The sequence below is a fragment of the Dipodomys ordii genome, unplaced genomic scaffold (assembly GCF_000151885.1).
Source record: "Dipodomys ordii isolate 6190 unplaced genomic scaffold, Dord_2.0 Scaffold100, whole genome shotgun sequence".
Taxonomy (NCBI): domain Eukaryota; kingdom Metazoa; phylum Chordata; class Mammalia; order Rodentia; family Heteromyidae; genus Dipodomys; species Dipodomys ordii.
This window is the reverse complement of record NW_012267316.1, coordinates 472,200-495,789: the sequence shown is the minus strand read 5'-3', so window position 1 is coordinate 495,789 and position 23,590 is coordinate 472,200. Positions and strand designations below refer to the sequence as shown.

At 39.3% G+C, this 23,590-nt stretch overlaps 1 protein-coding gene across 2 annotated transcripts in view; it reads left to right on the top strand.

Moving 5' to 3' along the window:
- Lpin2 (lipin 2) overlaps positions 1-23,590 on the top strand; it is a 104,709-nt gene that overhangs the window by 7,996 nt on the left and 73,123 nt on the right. The gene's annotated exons all lie outside the window — the stretch shown is intronic.

Genomic DNA, 23,590 nt, shown 5'->3' with positions numbered 1-23,590 from the left:
ACGTAGACGCGGCCCCGGCCGCCGCCGCAGGACGGACGCCGCGGGGGTGAGGGAAGGGGGGCTGAGGATCCGGGAGAGCCCCCGGGGCCACGGCCGCCTCCGGGGCGTGATGGTTTCCCCGAGCCGGCTCCGGCGGGGAGGCCGGAGGGACCGGGCGACGGGCACGTGATCCGGAGAGACCCGGGCCGGCGAGTTGCGGGTGTTTCTCGGGGGTCGGTCGTTTGCCCACCGCCGCCGTCGCTCCCCGAGGCCGTGGCCCGGGTTCAAGTGTCAGTCGTTCACTCTGCCCCGGCCCCCGGTCCCTCCGGCCCCTCCGGCCAGTCTTAATGGGTATCCGCTTGGTTGAGACAGTTGTACCCAGGGGCTTCTTGAGCGTGTGTGCGTGTGTGTGTGTGTATGTGTGTGCGCGTGTGCTCTGTGCGTGTGGGCGTTTAATGCCGCGGATCACCTGAACCGACGGACGGAGATTATTTTCATTCAAATTTGGGATGGCCTTTAGGCGACACAATTATGCCAAATGGGGCCAGGGAGATCACCCTTCCTTTCGGAAAGTGCTAGAGGGCTGAATACTTGGAGAGGCGCCCAAGGATGACTGAGCCAGCAGCCGGACTAATTTTTAATGCAAATTTTAAGGCTCACAACCCCCCTCCCAGTTATTGAAAATGAGTTTCTTGCTTTGCTGGCTAGCCTGACCCTGCTAAAGTTCGTTTGCTCTATGTTAAGGATGCTGGTTAAGGGCTAAGATTTATTAGGACATACACCCCCCCCCCCGCTAGTTTATAATGCTCTGCCGATACACAGTCAATTTTGAAATCCATTTTTGGAATTTTTGCCAGTTACATTAACCCCTTAAGGGTTCACGTGTTGAAGACCTGAGGTTGGTTGATGGTTTGCAGTGGCTGAGGAATGAAAAGTGTGGCAGGTGATGATAGGGGTGTGTGTGTGGGGGGGGAAATGGAGCTGGCCACCAGGTGCAGACGGTGGAGCCAGGTGACAATCCTCCTGTAGCTGGCCCTTCCACTGAACTTCCTAACTTTGGCTAGGTTTGACCTGAAGTGGCTGCCCTTCGGGCACAAAACAAAGCTGATTACAAGAGTGGGTGGCTTCTTTCCTCCACTTAAATGTGTAATCAAATGTGGTACCACGAGCCGAAATATCCTTGCTTAAGTGTTAGTAGGTATAAATGTAAAACACTAGAAATGAAACAACAGAGTTCTTCTATTTTTTAATCAACAGAGAAGCATTATGTATAAGAGGATCTGGAAATGGGAGCATTTGAAAACCCTTGAGCACTATAATGAAGTACTGTTAAGCAAATAATAGGGTCAGCTGGGGCAGTGCTTGCTTTATTGCTACCTTCTTGTAGCAACGGCAGTGCTCATCACTCCTGCATTGTAATTTTTGGTTTACTGACTGAACTGTCCTTGCTCTGGGCTCAGACTCCCTGAAGGCAACACTTCCCAAACTGCTTAGGACCAAGCTGAGAACTTTGTTGAGTTAAACTATGAAGTAGTAATTTTTGGTTTACTGACTGAACTGTCCTTGCTCTGGGCTCAGACTCCCTGAAGGCAACACTTTCCAAACTGCTTAGGACCAAGCTGAGACCTTTGTTGAGTTAAACTATGAAGTAGCAGGCAGTTTGTCCTTTTGTGGGAGTTGGTGGGGATTCCTAAATGAATTCACCGAATTTTCCTGAGTGGTGAGTCTTGAGTGGATAGTCTTGGTGGTGCCACACATTGGAGGTGGTTAGAGGTTAACTTTGGCAAATGAACATTAAGTGGGGGTTTTCAGTACTGAAATATCAATATTTAGTTTAAATATTGTTTGGTTCTTTATGTAAACAGCTATTTTCTGTGCTGCTTTGCATGCATAACAAAGTGGAACAATAACTCAAGGTAGATTATAAGCAGCCTCATTCAGGATTTCTGTTTAAGTCTGACTTGAGTCTATCTTTAAATCATTTCCTTTTTGCTCTGACCTCAGAAACTGTTGCTGTGTTTTGTATGTGTGGGTTGATCTGCCCTGTCAGTTGGTAAGCAGTGGTTTGGAACCTTTATTTTAAAAATCTGTTCTTAGCTGTTTCTAATTTCCTTCATTGCTAAGGAAGTTATTATACTGCTGGCTGAACCCCAGGGCCTTCTGAGCTATCATTTGCCTTTTTCATAATGAAACAACTGACAGGTTGGTAGGCAAGGTCTGCAATTGACAGAACACATATAAATGGTGTGTTAAACCTTGCGAGAGCTTGAAGACACTTATTTTAGGCTACAATGGTAATATTATGGTGATGACTTGGTAATTAGGTATTTGAATGAGAAGTTGTCTTGGTGGCTTTGCTAAAAGGAAACCATTTTTAGCTCTACCTCTTCCACCTTTGTTTTTTTTTTAATTTTATTTTATTATTATTTTTGGTTTATGTGGTACTGAGGAATCCAATCCATGGCCTCATGCCTGTCAGGCAAGCACTGTGCCACTAAGCCATATTTCTACCCCGACCATTCAATTCTTTGTCAGTAACATGTTTATTTTGGGGGTGGGTGGCTCTGGTTGTGGGCCTGAACTCTGGGCCTGGGCGCTGTCCCTCAGCTCTTCAGCTCAAGGCTAGCGCTCTACCACTAGAGCCACAGTGCCACTTCCGGCTTTTTTTTTCTGCTTATGTGGTGCTGAGGAATCGAACTCAGGGCCTCATGTGTGCAAAGCAAGCTCTCTACCACTGAGCCACCCAGCCCAGCAACATGTTTATTACAGTAAACATTTTGCATGTGTGAGGTCCTATACTTTTCAAGACAAACATGAGGGAAAGTTACTCCTGGGGTTCAGATGAAGTGGCCAAGTAACTTCATTTCCCAGGTGTCAGCAATGTAACCCTCAAGTGATAGGTTGGTGTCCAGGCCACTTTATTCTTTCTCCCCTTGAGACCCAGCTCTTGATTTGCAGCAGGAAGCTAGGCCCTCCTGTCTGATGGTTGAGTTCAAAGCCAGCCTGGGCTACCTATCCAAGCCTGGTCTCAAAACTAAACAATAACAAAGTTAGGAGAGGAACTGTGCAAGCAAGATAAGGAAGGCCCTTAACATTCATTTTAGGGTTAAAATGATGAGAAACTTTTTTTTTCTGATTTGGCTCATTGACTACAGTTTAAAGTCTTTTCTCCTTGAAGCCTTTGCATAATAAATTTCAATGATGTTCTTTGTCAGTTTAGGTTGATGTTAAAATTATTCTTATTAAGAGATGAGAAAGAAAACCTAGTGAAACCTTTCCTTTGTCATCTTTTCCTACCTCCATTTACCTTTGTACAAACTAAGATAGTTTATGTGACTGTTAAAAGAGGGATCGTATAGAATTCTAGTTAGATTATTTAGGCCACATATATAATTTGAGAAATTACATAAATGAATTAGAAAACTGTGTGTATAGATTGTGGGGAAAGGTAGCTTCCAAAACATGATCTTTAAAAAAAAATCTTCATATTCAGTATAGAGTCATCAGATAACTTGATTATAATTTTTTCTCCTGCACGAGGAAGTTTGAGGTATTTATTCATTGTCTAGGCTATCATGTACATTTTTCCTGGTTAGAATATAGAATTTCCTAGACAAGATGGGAAGAGGGGAGATTGAGCTGCCCTGGCCAACTGTCTGCCACATAGCCTTGAGGGAAAGCTCTGCTTGTGCCAAGGCTGTGCACCTACTGGCCTTGAAGGTAGTGAGAAGCATTCAAAAGGAGAAGTAGGCAAGCTGCCCAGGGCAAGGAGGAGGATCCTGTGACCCAAAAGACTGTACACTGCTTCTGCATCTTCTATGTGGGAAAAGTCTGTCCTTTATGACCAAACTCTGAGAAAGACACTGCCTAATGCCTGACAGTCTAGCCAATATTTGAGGTCCTTCTTGCACCAAATCCCAGAGGCTTTTCCAGCCCTCTGACCTGCACCTGCATAGTATAAGGCTTTCAAGGCAGAAGAACAAGAGCCCCACTGGATGGGCAGAGACTGTATTTGGTGTGAATGTGTTTGTGCATTTGAACGTTTGTGCCTGGCAGAAGTGGGACAGGGTGAGAGGGAACTAATGCTTTTTCCCACACCATGGCATATCTGTGCACAAGCTTTTGGCTTCCCTTTCTTGTTCTACTCTTAAGTGGGCCTGGTGGGATCTCCACCACTACAACCTGAGGGGGTCACAGTGTGTGGTGTACTTCAGAACAGTTCCAGGGTACACAGGGAAGTGAGTTGTGCAAGCATCATCCTTTCTGGGCCATACAACAGTGGTCTGCTCCAGCCCTCAGCCAAGAGGAAAGCCAGAGTGCACAGCTTGCCCTCTGCCAGGGCACAGGGCACACAGTGTCCTAAGTGGGAACACTGAGGGGAGCTTTCTGTGCTATCCTGTCAGCTTGGGATAGCAGCAAACAAGGGCCTCTCTAATTATTTTAAATTGTTAGCGCCTATGTACCAGTAAGACAGTTGGATAATTAACATGAATCAAAAGCTCGGAATTAGCTCTTCTTCAATTAGGATGTTTTTCCTACAGATTGAGTCTGTAAACGTGTCCTTGTACAGAGACTTGCTTTCTTAAAAGTTAGCCTAAGTCTAGGAATGTTTGGGCTTAGTGAAACATCGTAGGGTATATACTTTTTATTTTAGCATGACAAGGGTTAACCTTTGTTGTTGTTTTGCAAACATTCCAAAATATCTACCCACATATTAAATGTCTTAAAAATCTCTTACCATTTATTTTAGATGACATATAGGTAGATATATTTGACATTATAGCCAGAATAGCTAATTATATGAACTCTACAGAAATAAGACAGAAATGTTAAACAAAAAGCTCTCTTGTTTAAAATGTGTACTAAAGGCTTAGAGGAAAGGATTCATCTTTAGTTATGGAATTTTCCAAGTGGCTCACCTAGTTTAGAATAACTTACCTACCTAACATTGCTTGAACGATAGAAATTTGGAATTTTGGATTCTTAGTCCACCAAATGGTGCTGCTGCCTACTATTTAGGAACACTCAACATTTCTCTAGGAACTTTTTAATGTTCGTAAAAGATTGTCATCATTACTGTAGTTACGTGATTGAATGCCTTCTTTGGGCTAAGCACTGTGCTAAGTGCTTTATATTGTCACAACACCTCTATAATAGCCCTATTTCTAGGTGAGGATGCTAAAACTAAGAGGGATTTAAAAAAGGCTACCCAGCCACATGGCAGTAATCTCCTTCTGTTGCTCTTCACCTCAGTGCCCAAAGAATGTACAGTTCTGATGCATTTATTTGACATTCCCCAAATCAACATTAAGGTTGTTTTTTTTTTTACTTAGGTAGAACTGAACAAACTATCTTTAATGTCAGCATCTATAAACTGGTAATAGAGGAATAGCAGCTACTTAATAGGAGCCTTGGGTTTCTTTGATCATTTATGTATGCAAGGCCAATTGTGCTAGAGAGAGAAAACCAGCCAGGAAAACAGTGAAGGAGATTGGTCCCCACCTCAAACACTTGGTGCTGACTCTGGGACCAGTTGAACACTATGAATCTGATGTTCCTCTGTCTACCTTTCACTGTATGAGCTTGTCATTAGGCCTAGACTGGATCAAGTATCTAAAAGCTAAATTTTTCATACAACATGGCCTCTGAACTCAAGCTAAATATTGCTCCCAGACTTAGCCTAAGAGTATTGGAAGTAAGAAATGGGCAGAAGAAATTTGATTATTTGAGACATTATCTGTCAGTATCCATCATAATGTCCCTGGTAGGGATTTGAGTAGGTTTCTGATTTGAGTAGATATGTACCTTAATCCAGGACTGGCACAAAGATAAGCAATGTCAGAGTTGGATGGGGCTCCCAGCCTGTTCTCTGTTCAGAAATCTTTATTCTATCATATTGTGTAGCTAGCAAAAGCCACCAGTGCAGTTGACTATCAGACTTTTCTGAACAGGCCTTTATTTATTTTTTTCAGATTTGCCTTTGGAACTAGTGACCTTTTTTTCACTAGATCATTTGACTCGCCAATTACTGTATCTGTATACTTGCCTGTAATGGAGTTTTACTTACTGATTAAATGAATAACTTAAAAACCTTTATTTGTACAAATATATTCAGGCCTTTAGGACTTCCAGATTTATGAGTGTAGTTTTTTTGAGGTGGTACCAGAATTTGAACTCAGGACTTTTAGCTTAGTTGTCTGATTGCTCATGGCTGGCTGATACTACCACTTGAGTCATACCTCCAGCATAACTTTTTGCTGTTAATATCGATGAACTTTTGTTGCAAAGCTAGAATGGAACTTCAGTCCTCTGAAGTACCTGGGATTATAGGCATGAGCTATCAGTACCCAACAAATTAATAAATGTCCTTTTTTAAAAAAAGTCCATTAGTTGTACAAGGGGATTCCTTTGTAACATTTCCACACATGCATATAGTATGTCAGTCACACTTCCTTCCTCTTCCCTATCTCACTCCCCCTTCCCAAATTATTTTCAACAGGTTATATTGCTCTGTCTTCATACATGCATATAAATTAAGGAGGGCCATATCCATCCTCCTTCATTCCTCACCCCCATTTAGCGCTCTACCCTCCTTCTGGTACCCACACTAGACAGTGAGTGGTACCAGCTTACTTTCTTATCACTCATTCTAACATTTTTTAAGTTTGTTGTAATTGTATGGCGAGGCTTCACCATGGTTTTGATGGATATACTTTTTTTAACTTGATTTTATTTATTTATTATTATTAAGTAATTATACAAAGAGGTTACAATTCCAGTAAGTCAGATTATGAACACAATGCATCTTGATCAATGTTATCCTTCCATCATTTGTCCCCATTTTTCCCCTTCTTGTCCCTACTCTCAAGTAGTTCATTTTATACATAATGTACATTGAATAGAATGAGTGTATTTATGCACCCTTCCTCCATTATGTACCCTGCCCTTTGTTCTTCCCCCAAACATGTTGCTGCTTTCTGGTATCCATTTTGTTAAACAGTTCATTAGTTGTTCATAGGAGTTATGCCTTTTGACTTCTCTTTTAAATATACTATCCTTTAGTCCATTTGTGTCTATATGCTTAAGGTCCTGTATATGTTATCATGTATGATTGTATTTTAGATCTAGCTTCCACAAGTGAGAGAACACATATGCCATTTGTATCTGAGTCTGACAATGTTTTCTAGGTCTGTTCATTTCCCTTCAAATAACTTATTCTTATAGATGAGTACAATTCCATTATGTATGTGTACCATATTTTCTTGATCCACTTATCTGTTGTAGGGCATCTGGGCTATTTCCATAACTTGGCTATTGTGAATAGTACAGTAATGAACTTGGATAAGTGTCTTTACTATATCCTGACTTGTAATATTTTGGGTAGATGCCCAAAAGTGGTTATTACTAGATCATAGGGGAGTTCTGTTTAGTTTTTTTTTGAGGAATCATCAAACTCCAGAGTGGTTTCACTAGTTTACATTCTCATCAACAGAATTAATTTTTCCCTTAATCCCCACCAGCATTTGTTGTTGTTAGTATTCTTATTGGAGTGAGACAGAATCTCACTGTTGTTTTGACTTGTGTTTTCTTTATGGCCAGGCATGTTGAGCATTTCCTCGTGTTTATTGGCCATTCTTGCTGCTTTTAAGAAGTCTCTATTTAGCTCCTTTGCCCATTTATTAAGTGGGTTATTGACTCGTGGGGAGTGTTGGTTTCTTGAGCTCCTTGCATATTCTGGATACTAGACTCTTGTCAGATATATAACCAGTAACAATCTCCCAATTTGTTGGCTGTTTTCGTTTTTGTTTTTAACTTTGCTGTGCAAGAGACTTCAGTTTGATGCAATACCATTTGTCGAGTCTCTAATTTACTGAGTCCCTGGAACTCTATTCAGAAAGTTTCTGCCTATGTTCTAATGTCTCTCCTACTTCTTCCTGTAGTAATTTCAAGGTTTCAGGTCTGACATTGAGATCTTTGATCACATTGAATTCATTTTAGCGTGAGGAGACATCTAGTCTTCTACATATGGATGCACACTTTTTCCAGCATCATTTGTTGAAGAGGTGTGTCTTTTTTAACATAGATTTTTGGCTTCCTTGTCAAATATCAGATGACTATAAGAATATGGTTTTATTTATGGGTCTTCCAGTCTATTCCACTGGTCTTCAGACTATTTTTATGCCTATACCAAGCTGTTTTTGTGTTAGAGCTTAGTAGTAAAGTTTGAGGTCTGAAATTGTGTTACCTCCAGCATTGTTTTCTTTGCTCTCCCCTCCTCCTACTAGGTTTGCTTTGGCTATTAGGGGTGTTTTGTGACTCCCTATGGATTTTGGGATTGTTTCCCCTCTCTTAGTAAAGAATGACATCAGAGTTTTGATGGGTTTTATAAATTGCCTTTGGCAGTATGGCCATTTTTGCAATACTAATTTTGCTGAGGCATGAACATGGGAGGGCTTTGTACTTCATGCTGTCTTCTTTGACTTCTTCAGATTTTTGTAGGTTTTGCTATATTGGTCCTTCACTTTCTTTCTTTTTTTTTTTTAATGTTTTTTATTGTGAAAATACTGTACCGAGGGGTTACAGTTACATGAGCAAGGTAATGAGTTCATTTCTTATCAAGCATTGTTGCTGCCTCCTTTATTTTTCCCCTACCATCCCTTCCCTCCCATTTCTACCTACTCAACTACACTAAATTGTAAAGTTTGTTTTTCAAAAGTGTCTTGTACATCTCATTGTTACAATGGGTCAACCTGTATCCCTATTCAAACGTTTTGTTTTTTCTCTTCCCCTCCTGAAATTATACTTGATTAGATTTATTTCTGGATATTTTATGTTTTGGGAGACTGTTGCAAATGGAATTGTTTTCCTGATTTCCTTCTGTCTGCACATTGTTGGTATACAGAAAAGCTACTGATTTTTGTGGGGTTTGTGCCTTGCTACTTTTCCAAAGTTATCAATCAGCTTTACTAAGCTTAGGGGTAGAGTCTCTAGGGTCTTTTAGATATAAGAGAATATTATCTGCAAATAGGGATAGTTTGAGTTCTTTTTTACCCTGTTCAGTTCCCTTTAATGTCTTTCTTTTTTTTTTCTTTCTTTCTTTCTTTTTTTTTTTTTGTTGGTTGTGGGGCTTGAACTCTGGGCCTGGGCGCTGTCACTGAGCTCTTCAGCTCAAGGCAAGAGTTCTACCACTTGAGCCACATTGCACTTCCAGCATTCAGGTGGTTAATTGGAGATAAGAGTCTTGCAGAAAAAAACAAATTGTTTAAATAGGGATACAGGTGGACCCATTGCAACAATGAGATATACAAGTCGTTATGTCGAAAAATCAGCTTTATAACTTTGGGGGAGGAGTGGGGAGACGGGAAGGGATGGGAAGGGGAAACAAAGGAGGAGGCAACAATGCTTGATAAGAAATGTACTCATTACCTTGCTCGTGTAATTGTAACCCCTCTGTACAATATTTTCACACACAAAAAACGTCTTGTAGACTTTCCTGCCTGGGCTGGCTTTGCATCGTGATCCTCAGATCCTCAGCTCTCAGCCTCCTGAGTAGCTAGGCTCTCTTTAATATCTTTCACTAGCCTTATTACTCAGGCTAGGAAGTCCAGTATTATATTGTCTTGTTCCTGATTTTAGAGGAAATAGCTTGTGTTTCACCACTGAGTATGATGTTGGCTGTAGGTTTGTCATAGATAGCCTTTATTATGTTGAGGTATTTTCCTTTTATTCCTAGCTTATCCAGAGCTTTTATCATAAAAGGATGTTGAATTTGGTCAAAACCCTTTTCTGCATCTATTGAGATGATTATGTGATTCTTCTTGACATTCTGTTAATGTGTGAATATACTTTTTTTTTTCTGGTCCTAGTGCTTGAACTACAGGCCTGGGGCTGCCCCTGAGCTTCTTCTCTCAAGGCGAGTGCTCTACTTGAGCCATGGTGCCAAGTAGTTTATTGGAGATAAGAGTCTCATGGAGTTTCCTGCCCTGGCTGACTTGAAACCAAGATCTTTAGATCTCAGCCTCCTGAGTAGCTAGGGTTACAGGCAGGAGCCATCAGCATAGGTATGAATATACTTTTGATACTTAGTTTATTCAGTTGTTTCCTCTTTTGTAATGGGGATGACAATACTTGACTCTGGGGATTAAGGGAGGACATATGTTGATCTGTAATTACCCAGAGGTCCAGAGGTCAGCAGAAGGCTGGAGCTCCAGGGAAACCAGAGATATCAAGAGTTCAATTATAGGGCATGGGTAAAAGGTGAATTATACAGCTTTCTTGCTCGGAAGTAGTGTCTCCTTTTATGTTAAGTAGTTTCAAAATGGAAGAGGGATTGGGAAGAAAACACCAAATGATTGAAAATGAGAAAGCAAAAAAAATGTATTGGAGATAGCCTCTGTTTCTATGTTTAGTGTGAGAATATATTTAGTTGATTTATATATATATATATATATATACATATATATATGTATATATATATGTATATATATGTATATATATATATATATATATTAAACCATTTTGTGTGCTTGCTTAAATTCTCTTCCTTGGCTGGAAGCCGGTTGCTTACACGAATCTTAGCTACTCTGGAGGCTGAGATCTGAGGATCACAGTTCGATGTCAGCCCAGGAAGAAAAGTCCCCATGAGACTCTTATCTCTAAGTAACCAATCAAAAACTGGAGGTGGCTCAAAGTGGTAGAGTGCTATCTTTGAGCAAAATAGGTCAGGCCCTGAGTTCAAGCCCCACAATTGACAAAATTTTCTTCTTGACCTATTAATGTATTTTGTCATAGGGTCAAAGTTAACAATTTTATATGTACTACATGTGTTTCTAAACATCTTGTGATCTTTGCCATCATTTAATCAGTCTTTGTATCTAGTACAATGCAGGTAAGTACATAACTAAAAGAAAAAGAATGTTATAATAAGTTCATAAAGCCTCTAACATTTCTCTACAAACTGATTTTCATAAATGGGTGCCAGATATGTTAGATTACAGAAGTACTCGAAGTTTCTTAAATTGCATTTTTATCTTTAGTTGTACAAAGGAGTTGCCATTCATCTAAGTTTTATTTTCTTCACTAAAATATACTAATAGGGCTGGGAAGGTGGCTCAGTGGTAGAGCCCTTGCCTTGCATGCATGAGGCCCTGGGTTCGATTCCTCAGCACCACATAAGCAAAAAAAAAAAAAAAGCCGGAAGTGGCACTGTGGCTCAAGTGGTAGAGTGCTAGCCTTGAGCTAAAGAGCTGAGAGACAGTGCCCAGGCTCAGAGTTCAGGCCCCATGACCGGACCCAAAATAAAATAAAATAAAATATACTAATATTCCTGTGTTATTATGGTGGCAGATTGAGTCTTCTGAATGTGGTCTTTCTGAATGTTGGCTAATTTTTTCACTGGTGTCCTATCCCATGAAATGGAAAAGGGCTTTTTTGTGTTAACATGTTCACTGTCCCAGGTGAATGAACTGGATAAAATCCTGACAAAGCTGGAACTCTACCACTTGAGCCACAGCTGTACTTGCAGCTTTTTACTGGTTATTTGGAAATAATAATCTCCCAGACTTTTGTGCCTGGACTGGCTTTAAACTGTGATCCTCAGATCTCAGCCTCCTGAGTAGCTAGGTTTACAGGCATTCCTAACTTAACAGGAACTTTGCTGTGTTTAATTTCCTGGTTCATTCATCTGAAAATGAAACATAACCTAAAGCTCAAATGGACCACAGATGCTAATGCTGAGTATTCTTTCTTTCTTCTAATAATTTTTATTCTTGTCAATGATTGTTTTTCATAAAGCAGTATCACATAATAGCTTTTCATCTTTAAAATTGTGAAATATAGCTGGGCGCCAGTGGCTCATGCCTGTAATCCTAGCTACTCAGGAGGCTAAGATCTGAGGATCATGGTTCAAAGCCAACCTGAGTAGGAACATTTTGAGACTCTTATCTCCTAATAATTAACCACCAGAAAACCAAAATTGCACTGTGGCTCAAAATGGTAGAGAGCTACCCTTCCATGAAAAAGCTCAGAAAGAGTGCCCAGGCCAAGAGTTCAAGCCTCATGACCAACCAGGGGGGAAAAAAGTGAAATATATTGTTTGTGTAGTTGAAATGTTTAGATAATATTGAGGTTTAAAGTGACCATTACTAGTCTTCCTTACTACCAACTACCATGTTCTAGGAAAAACGTTCTTATTTTGCCTGTTTCTTGTGAGTTTTGCCTGTTTTTGTGCACTACTGGGAATTGAACTCAGGGCCTTAGGCCTTTTAGTTTTTGTGTTCAAGGCTAATGCTACTCTGCCATTTGAGCCACACCCCACCTCTTAGCCATTGGCTGATTAATTGAAGGTAAGAGTCTCGTGTTTGCCTAGGCTAGATTCCAACTATGGTCTTAAGAGCTCAGATTCCTGAGTAGTACAGGCTCTTGGGGTTTTAGTTTCCATGCCATTCCATTTTAAACATTCTTTGCAGATATTCCACTAGGCAGGATAGGACTCATCTTTTTCATAATCCTCATGTGACATACATTTTCTTTTAGTAACCTAATGTAATTATAATATTTTACTTCCCCAAGTTTTCAGTTTATATTTTGACTATTGTTCAAAACTAAGCATGTTTAGTGATTTTATTTCCTTACTACAAAATTTCATTTTCTCTTGTCAACAGCTGTTGGCTTTCATTTTAGAGTATGAAAATTCTAGCTCCCTTTTTTTTTTTTTCCTTTTGCAAGGGGGCAGGAGGGTCAGTCATAGGGCTTGAACTCAGCCTGGGTGTAGTTTTTTCACTTAAGTCTAGCACTTTACCACTTTGAGCCACTGCTCCACTTCCGGTTTTCTTGTGCTTAATTGGAGATAAGAGTCTCACAATTTTCCTGCCCAGGCTGGCTTGGAAGCATAATGCTCAGATCTCAGCCTCCTAAGTAGCTAGGAATACAGGCATGAGCCGCCAGTGCCCAGCAAGCTCTCATTTTTCTGAATACAATCCTTACCTTGTCCTGAATATTAGTCATTTCTCTTGTGTTGGAGCCTTGCCCTAGGTCTGGGTTCTTCCTTCCTCTCACTGTTCTCCTTCTTTATAGAGGGCTATTCCTGCAGCTTTTCCAGAAAAGACTCATAGAACATAAATTCCTTAAGATATTACAGGTCTTAGATTTTTCACTATTTTAACTTTATACGCCATTGATAGGTTACCTACAGACTGCTAAGATAGAAAGTTTTTTCTTAGAATTTTGAATTGTTTTTGGTTAAAGTGCCAAGCCCTTTTTATTTTTTTCTCCATTATATCCTTTCCTCTCACATTTTTGTAGCACCTATACTGTATCTCATTTAAAAGTATCTCTTAGCAGGCACCGGTGGCTCATGCCTATAATCCCAGCTACTCAGGAGGCTGAGATCTGAGGATTGTGGTTCAAAGCCAGCTCAGGCAGAAAAGTCTGTGAGACTCTTTATCTCCAATTAACCACCAGAAAACTAGAAGAGACGGTATGACTCAAGTGATAGCGTGCTCACCTTGAGCTGAAGATCTCATAGACAGTCCCCAGCCCAGAGTTCAAGCCCCACAACCGGACCAAAAAAAAAAGAAATAGTATCTTCTGTTGATGAAGTATGTTGGTTTGTGATTTGCTATCCTGTCTTTGGACAAGACAAGGTCAGGGACAAATGGAACATGAAGGAAATTCCTTCCTTACCTGGCTTTACAGTAAACCTTCATTCTTGGTCTTGTTTTGTTCTTTGTACCTGGCTAATAGGTAAGTATGTCACCAGAAACTGCAGGCTAGAGGGCATAAAAACACTTAGAATATAGGTGCTCCTCTGGCTTGGTGAGGCTTCTCCCCATGTGTAGGATCAACTGCTGTGTATCCTTATGAAGTTGAAGAAGGGGCTGGCACCTAGTGCTGTATCTCTGATTGAGAGTATTGTATGTGTCCTACTTGGTAAAGCCATGTGTATGTGGCATTTCTCAAGCCATTGCTGTTACAGAAGCTCTATAGATCATTTTTTATGTTGTGATTACTGTAAGGACCACCCGGGTGGACAGGTGTCTGGAGCAGGGCTTTCAGTGGGAACTTTCAATTTGGAAAACCATGTATATCTGACTCTGGGAAATATTCTTGTATGACTTGTTTGATATCCTTTCTTCTTTTGTTTCTGTTTCTGCTTTCTAAAACCCTAAGAATCAGATACTTGGGGCTTGGGACTCTTGGACTGATAACTTTGATATTTGTTGCCTCCTTTATCTTTGTTAGACATACAGGGTTTCTAAGCCTTCTATAAAGACATTTAAATTTTACTATTACATTTTAATTTCTAAGACCTCTATTCCCAAATGTTCGTTTTTATTAGTGTTCTATTGCAATTTTCGGATTCAGTGTTTTCTCTTGCATCTGACAATATTATGGTGTTTGTGAAACTTATTTGCATTGCTTATTCATTCCAACAAATGGCTTATTTGTTTTAATTAGTCTCTTATAGTAATCCCTCCTCAGATGTGTGGTATTTGTTGGCTGTTTGTAAAAGTTCCAGCCAATTGGAACTGCTCTGCACGTGAGCTGGACTTAGTGTAGGGTGACTTTCACAATGGGCAATCAGAAAGGGGATTCCAGTATCAGTATTTATAGATCCTTTCCCTAATCCCCATGATGTATTCCTGAGAGAGGAACCTGCTTAGTATTCTACTGTAAGTAGCCAATGATCTGGAAGCAGAGGAGTAAGGGTGAGTAGTTCTTAAGACCTTCTTAGATTTCTGGAAAGTGATTCATCTTGTTTCCTGTTGATGATTTTTCCTGTGCCTACTCTATCTTGATTTGTAAGTCAGTTATCACTCTTCTGTTCATTATATTACTTTTAATATTTTAAAAATAGTTTGTTTTGCAGAAAAATATCATATAAAGTTCCCATGTAGCATGCACCTGAGCTTCCATTGTTAACATGTTACATGAATTTGCCCTATTTGTCAGTTAATGAGCCATATTAGTATATTATTTGTAACCAAGGTCCATAGCCTAAATAGTCTAACTAGATTTCCCTTGTTTTTACCTAATGTTCTTTTTCTATCTCAGACTCCTGTCCAGATTACCACCACATCACATTCAGTTGTTAAGTCTTCCCGTATTTGAGGGTGGAATTTCACACAAGAAATTTATAAGTTCATCTAGTAAACTTTATACTAAAATAGACTCAAGGGTGTTTATTTTATACAGTGATTATAACCATGTTATATTATGCTATGTTGTCCAAATCATTCTAGTTGTAGCCACTGAAAGTGCTTTCATCTTGTTCCTGTGTTCCTTTAACATGACCCAACAAATTTGGAGTTGGTGTTTCCTGTTGTTGCCATTGCTTGTTTTGAAATGGATCACATTGTGTTGTCTAGGATGGTATCAAATTTGTAAGATCAAATGATCCTCTCACCTTAGCCTTATTTGCCACCATACCTGGTTTACTAGTTGGGTTTTGTTTTACCCACTTACTTTATTACCTGGTCCTCCTTCCATTTTTCTTCTTCCAAAAATTTGACCTTTTCATTTCCTGTCATCTCATCTATCCATTTCCATTGTCCTTTTGAATTACCCTTTTGTATTTCTTTATTGTATGGTTCATGTGTATGTTACCTTGCTAGGGCTGTAGTAATAAAGTATTGAAGACTGAGTGGCTTAAACCACACCATGTTACTGTGCTAGCATTCTAGAGACTAGGAGCTTAAGCAGGAGTGCTGCATACCTCTGTACCTTCTGGTAAATTGATCTTCAGTATTTGGGGTTCCATGGCTTATAGATGACATTACCCCTGATTTCTGCCTTCATCTTCGTGTGTGTGTGTGTGTGTGTGTGTGTGTCTGTGTGTGTGTGTGTGTGTTTCTTGATCCAGATTTCCCCCTATTTATGAAGACTTCCATTATATTGGCTTAGGGCCTACCTTAACTTCATTTTAACATGGTTGCCTGTAAAAGTTCTTTTTCCAAATAAGGTCTCACTTACTTTTTTGGGAGGGCACATTTCAATCTATAATGAGTTTCAAGAGAATGGAGACAAAGTATGTGGTATTCTCTAGATTAACAGAATGTCTAGTTATATTGAGAATTTTGAAGGTGCTTTGAGTGATCACCTTCCATCTTCATTGAAGATCAGAAAGAAGCCTTTATGAAATAATTTTTAGATTATAACTAGAGACTTTTGTTGGGACTTGTGACTGCTAAAATTTCTGCAGATTTCTGACTGTTTGATAACCTAGCATCTGAGTCATCTCATGATTTATTCCTGCATTGTTTCTGAAGTAATTTGAGGATTGGCAAAATGGCTTAAGAATGTACAGAGCAATGTGTGGTGTGAGAGTCAGTCATGTCTGCATAGTTACCTGACCATAATCAGCCAAGTTCCGCTTCCCTCAGGTTCCTTCTACTCCCTCAGGTTCCTTCTACTCCCTCAGGTTCCTTATACTCCTATTTTTACATAAAGCCTTTCTGGAGGTTTTTTTGTTTTTGTTTTGTTTCTTTTAATACTCTGCCATACATGTTTCTACTTTGGTCTTTGTATGCCTTTTCCTAAAGTAGCCATCAACTGCCCTTCCGTCCTTTTTGGCAGTGCCTTTATTTCCCCTTATTTAATTATCCCAGACTAAGATTTGTTTAAAAAACAACAACATCCTGTTGCTATTTTACTTCTCCCTTCATTAGGAAGGTGTATCTTGACAGCCAGGCTCACAGCTTGGTCCCAAGCTCTTAGAATAAACAGTGCCTGATTTAACAGAATATAACACTGCGGCTAAACAGGTCACTGAGTAAAACAGGGTTTATATTTTCATGTCCCTAGTATTGGTTCACTGACTTGCTGTTGCTCTTGGAAGAAGTCCTTCTTGTTGAAGTAGCTCAGTATGCTCAATGTGTCTGCTTGTGATAACACATGCTGCAGCCTTAAACTTTTCCAAAGCTGCAGCCCCATCTGGAGTGATAGGCAGTACTGGCCGCAGCAGTGAAGTTGGTAAGAGCACTGTTTCCAAAGTGCCTCTCTTTACCCAGCCAGATGTCATGTCAAATCTGGGAAGGGGACCACTCTAGGAGTAGCTGGGACAGCCCCTCCTACATATTTGAAGCTCTTAGGTCTCAGGGGATACCATGCTGAATAAAGCCAGGCAGGAACAGGAACTGTGTTTTGATTGCCACTGGGGAAGATTCGCTGAGTCTCTTCTCATTTCCTAGGGGTCCTCTGCAGATGTACCACCAGACACTTGGAGTTGGGAGATTACTACTACTTGGCTTCCTCCATGCCATGTTCTATTTTAACTAGTACAGAGAAACTAGGTGGTTTCCAGATTGAAAAAGATAATTTGTGCCAGTCAATTAAACTCCTCTGTAGGATACAAGGGCTGCATCTGATAAGTAAAGGCAAAAGAGATTAAAGTTGTTTGAAAAAATAGGAGTATGTGCTGCAAGGTAGAGAAATTCTCCTGAACATATCTATGTTATTAACTAAGTAAACTGGTGAATTAGTGCTTTTTTTTTCTTTTTTCCAAATTACATGCTTTTGATAATCATGAAAGATCTCTCTCTTCACTTGCCAGAGTCATTAAATCATAATAGAACAAGCAGCATGTGAGGTTGCTGAAACTGTTTATGCGGCAGAAGCAGCCTTTTAAACAGAACTACATTGTCTTCATCATGGCTCACACTGCAGGGTGGCAGTGGCTAATCATACCTTTTGTATTTCAGTGAGATTGATGTAGCTTTGACTTTACTAATAATGTTCTCTTGAATTATGGTTAGGATTAGAAAAATTAGGAAACTTTCCAAAGATAAAGCATGACTTATTGACTTATTATGACTTATTGACTCTGATATGTGTTAATCAGAGGTTTGTTGTTAGCTTTATACATAGCAGGAAATTGAGATTTTGATGGCTGAGGGAAGAACTTTGAAAAATCAAGTATCCTTGAGGTGGGGAGGATATGCAGCATGGTTTTGTTGTTTGGAGATCAATATTATATATTTATGATATTCAAGAGAAGAGGCCAACTGTGGTGGGTGGGGGCAGTGAAGGAGAGGGAGAAAAGTGTGGTGTCTTTTTTGCAGTTTTATGATAGCCATTGGAATGGTGATGAGATACAATTTATGGACATTACTTACACATAACATATTTAACACTATTAGTTTAAAATTTAACTGTAAGAAAACTTCTAACTTCTATTAAAAAAACATTGACTGTGGAGCCCTGGATTAAAAATATATTGCCTTTTTTTGTTTTTTTGTTCAATACTGGAGATCAAACCTAGTGGATTAGGCATGCTAGACAACATTTCTATACCTTTGAGTGACACCTCTAGCCCGTATGTTGCTATTTGATGAGCAGCACGCACACACACACACACACACACACACACACACACACACACACTTCAACCATGCTGTCATTCTAGAAAATATTCAGAAAAAACTCTCCTTTTTAAATTGTTTTCAAAGTCTTGAAAACAAAGTTCATTTGCACTTAGTCGTAGAAAATATTTACGCTTCAATGGAAATAACTAAAAACCATTCAAAGTAATATATGTAGAATAGATGAGTCATGTTTATTTCTGGATTATGAGGTGTGACCATACGAGAGATTAGCTGAGAGTAGGTTTTTACCTTAAAACCAGTCCATTCAGCTCTAGGGTTCTTCTGACCCATTTAGTCTTCTGTTGCTTTTTAAAGTGACTGGAGTGTGAATTAGGCTCATACTCTTTGTACAAATAATCTGAAAATACAGGATTCAATGAGTTGGAAAATGATTTGTAAAACCAAGAGACATAAGACCTGTTGATTGAAATAGGAATTTAGGAAGAAGTTAGTGTACTTTCCTCACTCTATCCTCACTGGATATTGAGCTCCTAGATGCAGGCACCTTGATAGTTTTGTATTAAGCATAGACTGACATCAGACTTGGGGCTATTTAGTCGAATTTTTGTTTTTGAGGTTTGAACTTAGGGCCTGGGCCCAGTGCCTGAGCTCTTTTGCTCAAGGCTAGTGCTCTACCATGTGAGCCACAGCTCGATTTCCAGTTTTCTGGTGGTTAATTGGATAAGAATGTCATAGACTTTACTATTTCGGTTAGCTTTGAATCTTTATTGTCAGATCTTAGCCTCCTGAGTAGCTAGGATTACAGGTATAAGACACCCAATTCTAAGCTTGCTTTGGTTATTTTTGGAATAGGTTCTCCTTTTTATGCTTTCCATTTACCTGGAATGCCAGGCACACAATACAATGCTGGGGTCTTGGAGACTTTTTGCTGAGCTGGCTTGGATTTCCAAGTTTTAAGTAGCTAAGAGGCATGAAGCACCACACTTGGCTTATACTTGATTGTGTTTTTGGTTTTTTGTAGGAAGTAACTAGTGGTATTTAGTAGAGCTAAATGCTTAGGAGAGTCTTGTTTTCATAGTGTCAGATTATTGTACCCAGAAAGATGCATAAAGATTATTCAGAAATTCTGGATTTTTTTTGATGAGGATATCGAATGTTTTGTTACAGAGAGACACTATCTCAACCCCTCACCTCAAACAACCTCAATGTCATTGCTATAATTTTTCTGTTATACAACTTGAGAACTTCTGATAAAATAGGGAGATTCACTGCTAAAGTCAATAATCTAAGAATTCGGAGTATTTTAATTTAAATATCACTAGTTAAATATTTATAAGATTATGTCTTTGTTGCTTTGTATGTCCCTCCCCCATGGTATAACCCCTGCTTTCACTATATATGAGGTTGGTATATGTGGAGGGGAAGGGAAAAAACAAATCGTTGAAACAGAGATACAGGAGGACCCATTGCAACAATGAGATGTACAAGTCGTTATGTCAAAAAATGAACTTTACAACTTTGGTAGGTGGAATGATACGAAGGGATGGGAAGAGGAAACAAAGGAGGAGGCTACAATGCTTGATAAGAAATGTACTCATTATCTTACCCATGAAACTGTAAGCCCTCTGTACAGTATTTTAACAATAAAAAATAATTATAAAAAATAACAAAACAACAGGAATAAAAGAAACTTTCCAGTAATGAAAAAAATATATCACTAGTTAAGTAAGTTCCTTACTTGGTAAGACTTAAATGTAGCATTAAAAATTCTTAACATTGTGAAAGTAAATTCCGTAAGTTCTTATCTTAGCAAGACAAATACATACTTTCTTTTCTTGCTTATTATTTCCAGCAGAACAAGTGAAGCTGCTTAGAAGAATATGAAATGTTTTAGTTCTGGCTTGGGAATCAGCAGAGGTTGAGATGCATGAAATGTGTTGAAACTGTTTTAAAAGGGGGGAATGGGATGGGAGAAAGTGATCGGAGTAAGATTATGCTAATAAAAATAAAAAGTAAGATTATGCTAATAAAAATAAAGAGTAAGATTATGCTAATAAAAATAAAACAATAAATTTTTAAAATTGTGAATAACATCCATTGGTTGTGCAAGGGGAATTTCATTGGGACATTTCTAAACATGCATAGAAAATATAAGGGGTAACCTTACTCCGATCACTCTCTCCCATCCCGCTCCCCCTTTTTAAAACAGTTTGAACACATTCTATTTCATACTACATAGACCATATTCATCCTCATTCACCTTGGAGAATTCTGTTTTTTTTTAAGTAAAGTACGATAAGTAATTGTTTGAAAAGAGTTGAAAGAAATTGCATCAACAAAACAGTTTAAGCATCGTTAGTTTTTCAAGTGTTGCAAAGACTCTCAAGTTAGAAATGTCATGAAGACCCAACTATGGAAGGAAATCCTCTCAGGAGTGAAGAAACGTGATCAGGGTTGACTGGGACCCTACATAGTACTAATCTCATAACTTTGTGATAATTTTCACTTATATTTTCTTTGGATTTAATGATAAGATTTTCTCATACACTTTCATTTATTTGTTGCAGTTTTCTGGTGTTTTAAGTCATCTCTGTTTTGATTCTGATGGGGAAAACCCAACACTGTTTCCTCAAACACCTTTGCTTAGCCTTGGCTGTGATACACTGGAATATGCTTTGAATTTATATAGCAAAACAATTTGTTTCTGTAATGTTTAAAGCCACTACACTTTTTAAATCATTTACTATTCAGAATAAGACTGCATCTCAGCATGATTTGCTTTCCTTTTTCCTTCCTTTCTTCCTTTATGTGGCCCATATTGGACTCCAAATTTAGATTTTTCTGCCTCAGATTTTTTAGTGTTGGGGTTGCAGGTGTCAGTTCCCCAGCCATGACTTCAACAGGATTTCTTGAGTTTAAATACATAGCCCCAGTACAGAAAATTTCTTGTGTTTAGTATGTCATTGTATGCATTGCCATGCAAACTGCTATTTAGAGATGGAATGAGGGAATAAAAGACATTGACCTGCTGGGAAGGTGGCTCAGATAGAGTGCTTGCCTTGCATGCATGAGGCCCTGGGTTCGATTCCTCAGCACCATATAAGCAGAAAAAAGCCAGAAGTGGCTCTATGGCTCAAGTGGTGAAGTGCTAGCCTTGAGCTGAAGAGCTGAGGGACAGCACCCAGGCCAGGAGTTCAAGCCCCACAACCGACAAAAAAAAAAAGAAAAGACAATTACCTAATTCAGTGGCTCACACCTGTTAATTGTAGCTGCTTAAAAGGCAGAGATTTGGAAGGAATGTGGTTCAAGGCCATTTTGGGCAAAAAGTTCTTTTTCGTATGTCTGCTAGCTAATGGGGGCTTGAACTCAGGGTCTTGTGTGCTGTGCTTTAGCTGACACTCTACTACTTGAGCCACAACTTTAGTGGGTAATTAGAGATAAGAATCTCATGGGCTTTTCTGCCTGGGTTATCTTTAAACCCAGATCATCAGATCTCAGTTTTCTTAGTAGCTAGGACTATAGGAGTAAGCAGCTGACACCTAGCTAGGTAAAAGTTTTTGAGACTCCATTTCAAGTAATAAAAAGCAGGGCACATTGGTACACATGTGTTACCCAGCTATTTGAGAAGCATACATAGAAGAATTATTGTCCAGGCTGGCCCAGTTATAAATGCAGACCCTCCTTGAAAAAAAAATAAAACCAAAAGCTACACTATTCAAAAAGAAATGTACTCATTGGACATGTAATTGTAACCCCACTGTACATAATCTTTACAATAACATTAAAAAAACACAATTGGTATGTATGGCTCAAGTGGTAATTCCTGAGTCTACTAGTATTGCTGAAGAAGAAAAGGAATGAAAGCATAGAGAGCATAGAGGTGTAGCTGAAGGGGAAGAGTACAGTCATGGTATGTCCAAAGATCTACATACAAAAATAAAAAGACATTTAAAAAGAAACAATAGGTTCTCTCTTCCCAATTAATAAGTTAACTCTTTGCAACTCACCAAATAAGGTAGCGAAGACTCCAGGGTAGAGGTTTTCTCCACTTCTTTTTAAAAAAATTTTATTGTCAAAGTGATGTACAGAGGGGTTACAGTTACATAAGTAAGGTAATGATTACATTTATTGTCCAACTTCTTACCCCTTCCTTCATTTTTCTCCCTCTTCCCCGTTTCCTTCCCCCCAATTCCCCTGCAAGTTGTACAGATCATTTCCAACATGTCTTTTGAGTATTGCATTGGTTCTCCCTTTGTTTCACCATTTTGTTGTTCCTCTTCCCTTGTTCAGATAAATGTATATATAATACCAAAATCAAACACAGTGACAATAGGAAATAAATCGTGGGGGAGGGGAGGGGAGACACAAAAAAGAAATCACATAGTACATTGAGAGCAGCAACAATAAAGAAAAACCTCTTATGTCCATGTCGTGGGAGTTCGTTTAGCTTAACATCGTCTTATATGGTCATATGTACATAATTATTGAGCTATTCTATTCATCTACTAAGATTATGCTACATATATATTAACATAAATAAGGGAGACCATGGGACCTATGTTTTCTTGGTTCTTACTTACTTCACCTAATACGACTTTTTTCCCAAGTCCTTCCATTTCTTTACAAATGGTTGGTGTCATTGAGATTCCACCTCCCCCCAGTTGGAATGGCTATAATCAAGAAATCTAATAACAGATGCTGGAGGGAATGTGGCCAAAAGAGAATCCTACTACACTGTTGGTAGGAGTGTAAACTTGTTCAACCAGTCTGGAAAGCAGTATGGAGGTTCCTCATAGAGCTTCCCTATGACCAAGCATCCCACTTCTGGGCATTTCCCAAATGACCACAAACAAGGCCACACTAAAGCTACCAGCACAACTATGTTTATCATAGTGTTATTTAACATAGCTACAACCCAGATGCCCCTCAGTAGATGAATGGGTCAAGAAAATGTGGTAAATATATATACAATGAAATTCTATGCTTCCATCAGAAAGACTGTCATCTACACTTCTTTTGGCTTTATTTTTCTGTAAATGTTGACCAGAATTTGTGACAATCAGGCTGTAATTATTCTGATCCTGGATTGGGCTGTTTGATTTTTAATGGTCAGATACACATGACTGCTTCAGCCAGGAAACTCCTATTTGCTCATCTCAAAATTCTAGGTGAATGCTTCACTTAGAATATCTGTTGGAGGAGGGGGGACCAAGATGGCGACGGGGCAGTAGGGAAACGCCACAGCTCTCTCCAACCAAAAAGAGAGTTCGAGTTCCAACGCTTAATCT